Source organism: Zingiber officinale, chromosome 2B, assembly GCF_018446385.1.
Source record: "Zingiber officinale cultivar Zhangliang chromosome 2B, Zo_v1.1, whole genome shotgun sequence".
Lineage (NCBI taxonomy): Eukaryota > Viridiplantae > Streptophyta > Magnoliopsida > Zingiberales > Zingiberaceae > Zingiber > Zingiber officinale.
Genome location: NC_055989.1, coordinates 45,379,667 through 45,390,113, shown reverse-complemented (window position 1 = coordinate 45,390,113; position 10,447 = coordinate 45,379,667).

Sequence of the window (10,447 nt, the reverse complement as noted above, 5' to 3'; positions counted from 1 at the left end):
TCTAATTCATTTAATTAAATTGATTCAATGAATCATAATCTAAATTAGACTCATTGAACACATGAATCAACTTGAGTCTAACTCAAGCTAGCCCAATTTGGATTACTCTTAATCCAATTTAATTCATCAAATGAATCTAATCCTCTTGGTTCATCATATGAACCTAATCTCCATCCACGTGTTCTTTGTGTGTGACCCAATAGGTTCTTGTAACGTTGGCAATGTTCCTAAACTCCTTTAGAAACATAAGCAATAAGCGGCATCTAGCAATACATCATTGCTACCCAAGTTACAAGAATGTTGAGATCCAACATCACCTTGTGTCTACTAATTGTGACTCCTCACAATATGTGACATTGTCCTTCTATCCTTGACATCTAGATTAATCAATGTGAGGCATAGACCGTGTCATCCTCTAATCAATCTAAATCTTGAATTCCAAGTAGACTCACTCGATCAAATGAGTTCAACATCTAATGTTGACTCATTTTGGCATGGCCATGCACTTCGTGGTCTAACTCTATCAAGAATATTGATGTCGCTTCCGTCATATGGGAGGGATAGATCCCATCTACATCACTCACATCCCTCTGCATAATTTGTTACATACCCAGTAATCGCCTTTATAGTCCACCCTGTTACGGGTGACGTTTGACGAAACCAAAGTACATAACTCCTTATGTAGGGATCCATGGTGACTTCAGGTCAAAGGACTAATAGTCATACTAATAGCCACATGAGAAAGTATATGACAGTCATATAACGATCCATGATACTTTCTCATGGTGGGTCATTCAGTATACATTCTCCAATGTATACCCATGTGTCAGCTTGATATCTCTATATCCATGACTTGTGAGATCAAGTCATCGAGCTGACCTACATGCTAGTCTTATTGCATTAACATTGTCCCTGAATGTTAATACTCGACTAGGAATGATTTAGAGTAGTGTTCCCTATATCATCTCACTATCGATTCAACTAATCGATTGATATAGGTATGAACCTTCTACTTAATGATGCTATTATACTTAGTCTATTTGGCACTAATACAAATAAGTATAATAACCAAACAAATGCCTTTATTAATATACAAGAATATGATACAATGAGTCCATACAATCATCAAATGATTGGCTCTAGGGCTCTAACTAACAAGTTTAAGTTCCATGCCTTATGTTGCATTACCAATTACATCTCTATGCAACTCTTGTCTATAAAATCAATATCCGCATTTATATTAAAACTCGAGTTAGCTTTGGCTAATACGCCCGAGAGTTAATATAGATGTGATTTTGACCTATCTTTTCCAACCATTGGAAGAATGCCTATAGTTGACTCGATCCAACCGAGTAACTAGGAATACTCAATCTAATTGAGTTTGTATTCACTCTTGCGTTGATAGGCGGGACCAAGATTGTCCCTCTGTACCCTACCAAGATAATATGTATTGCTCTGCTTTGGCAGATTCAACAATACATGTGATCGAGGTAGTGATAGGTATCACGGCACGGTTAGGCATTAGAGTTGAGTCGATTGAGATCTAATCTAATCGAAAAAGGATGCATCTTGTGCATGACTTAGATCTAATCTAATCGTAAGGGTGCATCATGTGCACGACTTAGATCTAATCTAATCGTTAGACACTAATTAATTAATTACTTATTAAACATGCATCATATACATAAACAATTAACTAATTAATCTATTTGTGATTTAGTCATGACCCTACTACGATCTTCTCAAGCCAATGAGAAGATCGAATGGTCAACCTAGGGTCAACAGCTTCTCCAAGCTCCTCCCTTTGACCACCTTGTGTTGCTCGTTCCCGCCTCGGAACTCCGTCTCGTGTGGACCCTCCACCGCTCCAATTTGTACATTACAATTTAAAACTCGAGTTACATTCGAATCTAAATCTAATTTACAACCAGAATATATGAGAAAGGCACGACGCGCAGGTCGTGGAAAAAAAAAATAAAAACATACAACACGCGCAAACACATAACGGCACGCAGGCCGTATTATGAATTACAACACAATCCAATCATATTGGTTTTTGGACCATGATTATCACAAAATTAATATATAATTCAAAATTATATATTTTCACAATTTTCTATAATTTTAAAATTAATTTTTTACAATTTTTACGAGTAAAATTTCCCGGCAGTCCCGTTTAGCGGTTTTGGGCGCAATCGCGAAACGGATCCCCTTGCGGGGCCAGGGGCAGCGCCCCTACCCGCGATCTAACCATCGCGAGGGTTCCTTTGCGATCCAACAACGCCTAAACTCGCTGTCCCAAAACGATTTGGGACGAAACCTTTGAGAAGAATTTTCCCGGCGGTTCCGATTTGCGATTTCGGGCGCAATCGCGAAGCAAATCCCCTTGCGGGGTTAGGGGGAGTGCCCCTACCCACGATCTAACCATCGTGAGTTGCTCCTAAGCAATCCTACAGCGCCTTCGCTTGCTGTCCCAAACAGATTTGGGTCGAAACATCACCGTTTTGGAAAAAACTTCCCGGTAGTCGAAGCCTACAAGCGTCTAAACACTTGTGCTTCGATTACTCGAGAAATATACTCATAAAAACCCAAAAATCATAATTTTACAGAAAATTACAGAAACTTTAGTTTTCATAAAACCAAAAAATTAAACTCGTACAAGCCTTGCACGTGGCTCTGATACCACTGTTGGGTTTTTCGGGTCGCGAAAACCGCTTTTTCGCGTCGCGGAAACTCCGAATCACCCAAAGCCGTAGATCCGTGCAAGGAAAACCGAACAAAAATATGAGTACAAGTTTCAAAACTTTAGATCTACTCCTAGATCTATGTGTTGAGAGTTTTACCTTTGAAGCGTGCCCTCGCAAAATCCCGCTCGTCCAAGGTACGTGTCGGATCTCCAAAGTATCAAGGTATTTACTTCTCTAGTGATATCCACACGAACAAGGAGTGCTCTCTAGCACTCAAGGATGGAGAAGAGAGACCCCAAGTGTGCTAGCACTTTCTAGGGCTCTCGGATGGAATGGAAGAAGAAAGGAGATCAAAGAAGATAGGATAAAAACCAAGAACACTCTTCTATGTGACCTTCACTTACCCTTTCTACTTTTGGGAACTCAAATCACCCTCTCCACTCATGGAACCTCATGGCAACAGCACCATGGAGAGAAGAGAGACCACCCAAAGAGGAAGAAGAAGGAGTTAATCACAAAATTAAAATGAAAAACATCAATTCCCTTCATTTTGAGTGGCCGGCCACAATGAGAGTAATTACTCTCATTAATGTGGCCGGCCACATTAAAACAAAGAAGGAAGTGTAACTTCCATTAGGTGGCATAATCATGTATTAACTATGATGATGTGGCACATCATCATTGGCCACTTAATGCCAAGTCACACATATGATGTGGCAAAGTCAAGTCAAACTTGACTCTTCCTCTTCCTCTCAAGTCAAGTCAAATTTGACTTAATCTCTCTCATGGTTGATCTAATCCAACCATTTAATTCAAGCCAATTTAATATAATGAATCTAATTCATTTAATTAAATTAATTCAATGAATCATAATCTAAATTAGACTCATTGAACACATGAATCAACTTGAGTCTAACTCAAGCTAGCCCAATTTGGATTACTCTTAATCCAATTTAATTCATCAAATGAATCTAATCCTCTTGGTTCATCATATGAACCTAATCTCCATCCACTTGTTCTTTGTGTGTGACCCAATAGGTTCTTGTAACGTTGGCAATGTTCCTAAACTCCTTTAGAAACATAAGCAATAAGCGGCATCTAGCAATACATCATTGCTACCCAAGTTACAAGAATGTTGAGATCCAACATCACCTTGTGACTACTAATTGTGACTCCTCACAATATGTGACATTGTCCTTCTATCCTTGACATCTAGATTAATCAATGTGAGGCATAGACCGTGCCATCCTCTAATCAATCTAAATCTTGAACTCCAAGTAGACTCACTCGATCAAATGAGTTCAATATCTAATGTTGACTCATTTGGGCATGGCCATGCACTTCGTGGTCTAACTCTATCAAGAATATTGATGTCGCTTCCGTCATATGGGAGGGATAGATCCCATCTACATCACTCACATCCCTCTGCATAATTTGTTACATACCCAGTAATCGCCTTTATAGTCCACCCTGTTACGGGTGACATTTGACGAAACCAAAGTACATAACTCCTTATGTAGGGATCCATGGTGACTTCAGGTCAAAGGACTAATAGTCATACTAATAGCCACATGAGAAAGTATATGACAGTCATATAACGATCCATGATACTTTCTCATGGCGGGTCATTCAGTATACATTCTCCAATGTATACCCATGTGTCAGCTTGATATCTCTATATCCATGACTTGTGAGATCAAGTCATCGAGCTGACCTACATGCTAGTCTTATTGCATTAACATTGTCCCTGAATGTTAATACTCGACTAGGAATGATTTAGAGTAGTGTTCCCTATATCATCTCACTATCGATTCAACTAATCGATTGATATAGGTATGAACCTTCTACTTAATGATGCTATTATACTTAGTCTATTTGGCACTAATATAAATAAGTATAATAACCAAACAAATACCTTTATTAATATACAAGAATATGATACAATGAGTCCATACAATCATCAAATGATTGACTCTAGGGCTCTAACTAACAAGTTTAAGTTCCATGCCTTATGTTGCATTAAAAACCTAGAGTCTTATCTTTGGGTTTCGGCCAAAAGAAATGAAAAGGTTTAGAGAAAGTTTTTAGACCTAAATTATGCTTGCTTATGCTTCCTCATGATGTATGATCTTCTATATATTGTTAGTTTAAGTTCCATGCCTTATGTTGCATTAAAAACCTAGAGTCTTACCTTTAGGTTTCGGCCAAAAGAAATAAAAAGGTTTAGAGAAAGTTTTTAGACCTAAATTATGCTTGCTTATGCTTCCTCATGATGTATGACTTTCTATATAATGTTAGTTTAAGTTTCCATGCCTTATGTTGCATTAAAAACCTAGAGTCTTACCTTTAGGTTTCGGCCAAAAGAAATGAAAAGGGTTAGAGAAAGTTTTTTGACTTAAACTATGCTTGCTTATGCTTCCTCATGATGAATGATCTTCTATATATTGTTAGTTTAAGTTCCATGCCTTATGTTGCATTAAAATTTAGAATCATGCTTCTAGAGGTTTCGGCCAAGATTTGAACATTAGGGTGAGAACCTCATTTTTGCCTACTAAGAGTCTCACTTGCTATACTATGTATGGTGTAAAAGTTTCATGCATTAAGTTGTTAAAAGAAAACTAGAATCATGCTTACATGTTTCGGCCAAGACAAGGGAATTAGATTAAGAAGCTACCTAGGGTTTCTAAGGGACTCATATGTTTTGTTAAGTATTATAAGAACTTAGGTTATTGATCCCATTCTTTTATGTTGCTTGAAAACCTAAGATTCATGCTCTCAATTCTCGGCCAAGACAAGAAAATGAGGTTAAGGAGCTACCTAGGGTTTCTAAAGGTCTCACATGTTATGTTAAGTATTATGAGAACTTAGGTTATTGATCCCATGTTTTTATGTTGCTTGAAAATCTATGATTCATGCTTATATGTTTCGGCCAAGTTATGATTTAGGGTTTGTATGAAGTTCAAAACCCCAACCATGCATGATAATGACTCTTTATGATATGCTATATGTTATGTGTACTTATGCCATCATGTTATGCTTTCTCTATGATATGCTATATGCTATATGTTATGTGCACTTATGCCATCATGTTATGCTTTCTCTATGATTTGCTATATATTATGTGCACTTATGCCATCATGTTATGTTTTCTCTATGATATGCTATATGTTATGTGCACTTTATGTCATCATGTTATGCTTATGCAAGGCTTATGTATGATGAAAAGCCTAAGAGATGCTTCCCTTAAGATGAGATTAAGAGCACTCTTCATGATATGATAAGAACATGATATGCCATGATATGAAGAGAACATGATATGCCATGATATGACAAGAAACATGATATGCCATGATATGATAAGAAAACATAATATGCTATTTTACTTTTATATGGCTTGTACTAGGGATGGGCTCCTAAGTTGCCCCTTTGTCGATGGTCAAGGAAACGGGTCTAGTTCCTAATGTTTGGATGTATACTAAAAGTCTAGCTTTTGGTATAAACATTTATCTAGAAATAAGAATCACATTGGTCAAATGTCTACATTTATGATAAATGTAATTGTTCAATTAATTTATATTGTAGATAACATGGTGTGTGGTGTCACACACAGAAGATCATGTTATCGGTTCCTTATAAATTATAAATAGTAGCTCACGACCAAGATAGAAAGGAACAAACCATTGGAAGGTCGTAGTGTAATTAGGTATTAGTTTATCTTAACTATATAATTACACTAGTACACTTAGAGTGTAATGAGTCGGACCATTTGAGGTCGTTTCTTTTGTACTGACTTTATAAAGGAACAAAGACCTCAGTTATTATGGAAGTGTGTGCTCTTAATCCTAATATAATAACAAGAACATATATTTGATATTTATTTCTTTAATTTATCAATGGGTGAGATTTAGTTTGATAAATCAATAAGCCCGATAAGTTGGGAAATGATATCACTTATAGTGTGTGTTGTTGATTATAGAAGGAAACTATGTCCTAGTAATCTAGGTTGAGAATGTCCCCAAGAGGAGCTCATGAGGATTGTCATGTTAAACCCTGCAGGTGGACTTAGTCCGACATGATGATAAGGTTGAGTGGTACTACTCTTGGACTAAGATATTAATTAAATGAGTTGTCAGTAACTCACTTAATTAGTGGACATTCGACATCTTAAACACAGGGAGACTAACACACTCATAATAAGAAGGAGCCCAAAATGTAATTTGGGATTGGTGCGGTAGTTCAATAATAGTTCTCTAGTGGAATGAATTATTATTGATAAAATTAAGTTGTGTGTTCGGGGCGAACACGGGATGCTTAATTTTATCGGGAGACCAAAACCAATTCCTCCTCTCGGTCCCTATCGTAGCCTCTTAATTATAGAGTACTATACCCACCAATACCCACCTTCTTACCCATCCCATAGGGGTCGGCTAAGCTAGCTTGGAGACCAAGCTAGGGTTGGCCAAAGTTTGGTTCATGGGTGCTTCAAGGTGGCCGGCCCTAGCTTGGGTTCAAGCTTGGTGTGGCTGGCCCAAATTAAAATAAAAGGATTTTTATTTTTTAAAATTTTCTTATGTGGATAACATGATTTAAAAGAGAGTTTAAAAATTTAAATATTTCCTTTTATAAGATTCTACAAAAGATTAAGAGAAGAACTAAATCTCTTTCCTTATTTGTAGATTAAAAGGTTGATTTTAATTTTGGTAAAAACTTTCCTTTTAACCATGTTCATGATTTAAAAGAAATTTTAAAATTAATAATTCTCTTTTATTAGTTTCTACAAAAAATTAAGAAAAGATTTGATATCTTTCCTTATTTGTAGATTGAAAGGAGATTTTAATTTTTAGAGATAACTTTCCGGAAATTATACACATGTTTAAAGAAAGATTTAATTTATAAAATTTCCTTTTTATTAACCAATCATGAAGGGATAAAATTATTGGAGAAATTTTTTATAAAATTTCCGGAAGCAAATAAGGAAGTTTTAATTTGTGTTTAAAATTTTTATTTGCTTGGAGATTTGTTGTGGCCGGCCATTATAATAATGAGAAGAAAAATTATTTTTAATTAAATAAATTTTTCCTTTTCATGGAAAAAGAATTAAGGAAGTTTTTATTAAAATTTCCTTATTTGCCAAGACCAAGGATTATAAAAGAGGAGGTGGAGGAGCCTTCATGGGTGAACAACCTCTATTCTTTTCCTCCCTCTCTTCCTTAGTTTTGGTGGCCGGCCCTATTTCTCTCCTCTCCTCTTGTTGGCCGAAACCTATCTTCTTGGTGGAGCTCTTGTTTGTGGCCGGATCAAGGAAGGAGAAGAAGAAGAGAAAGCAAGCCTCGTCTCTAGCATCCCTTGGAGCATTGGTGGTGGCCGAAATTCTTCATCCTTGAAGAAATTTATTGTGGATGAAATCTAGAAGAAAGAAGGAAGGTGGAAACGTGGTTCTCATCTCGGAAGATCGTTGCCCACACAACGTCCGAGATTAGAAGAGGAATACGGTAGAAGATCAAGAGATCTTTGTCTTCAAAAGAAAGGTATAACTAGTAATGTTTTTCCGCATCATGCTAGTTTTATTTCTTTGTAAAAATACCAAATACAAGAGGCATGTGATTCTAGTATTTCAAATTTATTTTCGATGTTGTGTTCTTTTGTTTTTTCTTTTCCTTGTGATTTGATTGTTCTTTTCGGTTGACCTAAAGTTATTTAAGGAAATTAAATATTAGCTTTCCTTAAAAGGCTTTGTCTAGTCGGTGGTGGTTGCTCCCATATCCAAGAAGGTCATGTGCCTCGCCACGTCAGTACTGGAAGCCAATTTTGGAAATTAATATTTAATAGAATTAATAACCTAGGTGATTTGGATCGAAAGTGTTAAGTTCCGCAGGAGATCCAAGTCTAAACCTAAAAGAACAAATAAATTAAACTTAGGATCAAACGTGTTAAGTTCCGCAGGCGATCCGAGTTTAATTTAAAAGAACACATGGTAGCTAGGAAAATGTTCAGACCTTTGTACAAAATTTTTGTACAGTGGAACCATTAGGTTTTCCGAGTAGCAACCAACAATTGGTATCAGAGCTAGGGTTTTGCCTCTGTGTGTTTGGTATTAGTTTAATTATGCACATGTCATACATAATTTAGGCAGGATAATAGTAGGATGTGCTAACTTTGTGGATGCAGGATCCAACTATTATGGCTTATAGACATTGTGTGTGTGATTGGACCCTTGGACATGTCAAGGGCATTTTATTGTGTGTGCATGATTGTATTATAAAATACAGTAGGAGTTGTATTTAGTTTATTAGGATTTTATTTTTTGATCTAGATACATGTACATTCCTTCGAGGAATATAGGATCGAAAAATGTAAAATTCTATTTATGTCGCGGATCGAATCTTGTAAGGCGTGGAACCTTTTGAGGATCAGAGGCGTAGCGGAACAAGGAGCAAGATGGATGCGACAACTAGACCCGGTGGCGGTGGCCAAAGATGGCAGCAGCTAGGGTTGGTGACACACGGAGGACAGCAATAGATAAAACCCATAATAGTTGAAAAATTAGTTTTTCTATTTATTGCTTTTTATGCTGTGTTGTGTGTGCTTGTTAGTATGCATGTTAAGTAGGCTAGCATAGTCAAAATTCCTCACTTTAAATAACAAAGTGGGAGAGGGATTTATTTTAAATAAATTCCACGGTCTCCATTACTGGTTTATAAGTGATGCAACAAGCTTGCGCGTTGGCTCTGAGTGCCTTCCTCCATATCGGATGAGCTTGTTTGCGGATCACTATATTAAACTTCCATTTTGGATAACTATAGGAAGTTAATTAAGAGCGTGTGATCTTCCCCATCGGAAGGGGCGCAATCTTATTAATGGACTTAGTGGCAAGTAATGGTATACACTTAGGCACGTCTAATAGTATCCTCCCCATCGGAGTCACTGCTATTATTTGTGTGACCAAAGAAAACCAACTATTAATTTGTCAAATAAATAGGTTGACAAGATAATAAAATTAAAAACCCCTCTTACAAATGTTTGATTTTGTATACGTCCACACTATCGTGGCATACAAAATTCACGGTGTTTGAGGTAATTTTATTTGTCATAAAGATTTATTGACAAGATAATTAATGGGTAAACCCCTCCTCTTACAAATGTTTAATTTTGTATACGTCCACACTATCGTGGCATGCAAAATTCATGGTGTTTGAGGTGTTGGTGAATTTAAATAATATTGTTTGAGGAATCAATGTTATTTTAAATTCAAAAGTTTTGACGAAATATTTGATCAAAGACAGATCAACTATTAATTTTATTCGTCATAAAGTAAAGTTGACGAGATAATAAAATTAATGCATAAAATCTCGTCTTTGATTTTGTTTACATCCACACTATCGTGGCATACAAAATTCATGGGATTTTAAGAAGTTGATCTTAACCAAATATTTTTGTGATTCTTAGGATTTAGAATGTTTGTCAATCCCCTAGTTGTTATACTATAGAAAAGACTTAGTAGTCCCAATTGTAATGATTGGAAATAGGACTTGGACATTAAGGTAGTCTGTCTTCTTAAACTAAGAATAATATAGGTGTATTTAATTCATTAGTTGAAACATGTTTAGTGGTGTTATCTGTTAGTTAGAGCCCTAGAGCCAATCATTTGATGATTGTATGGACTCATTGTATCATATTCTTGTATATTAATAAAGGCATTTGTTTGGTTATTATACTTATTTGTATTAGTGCCAAATAGACTAAGTATAATAGCGTCCTTG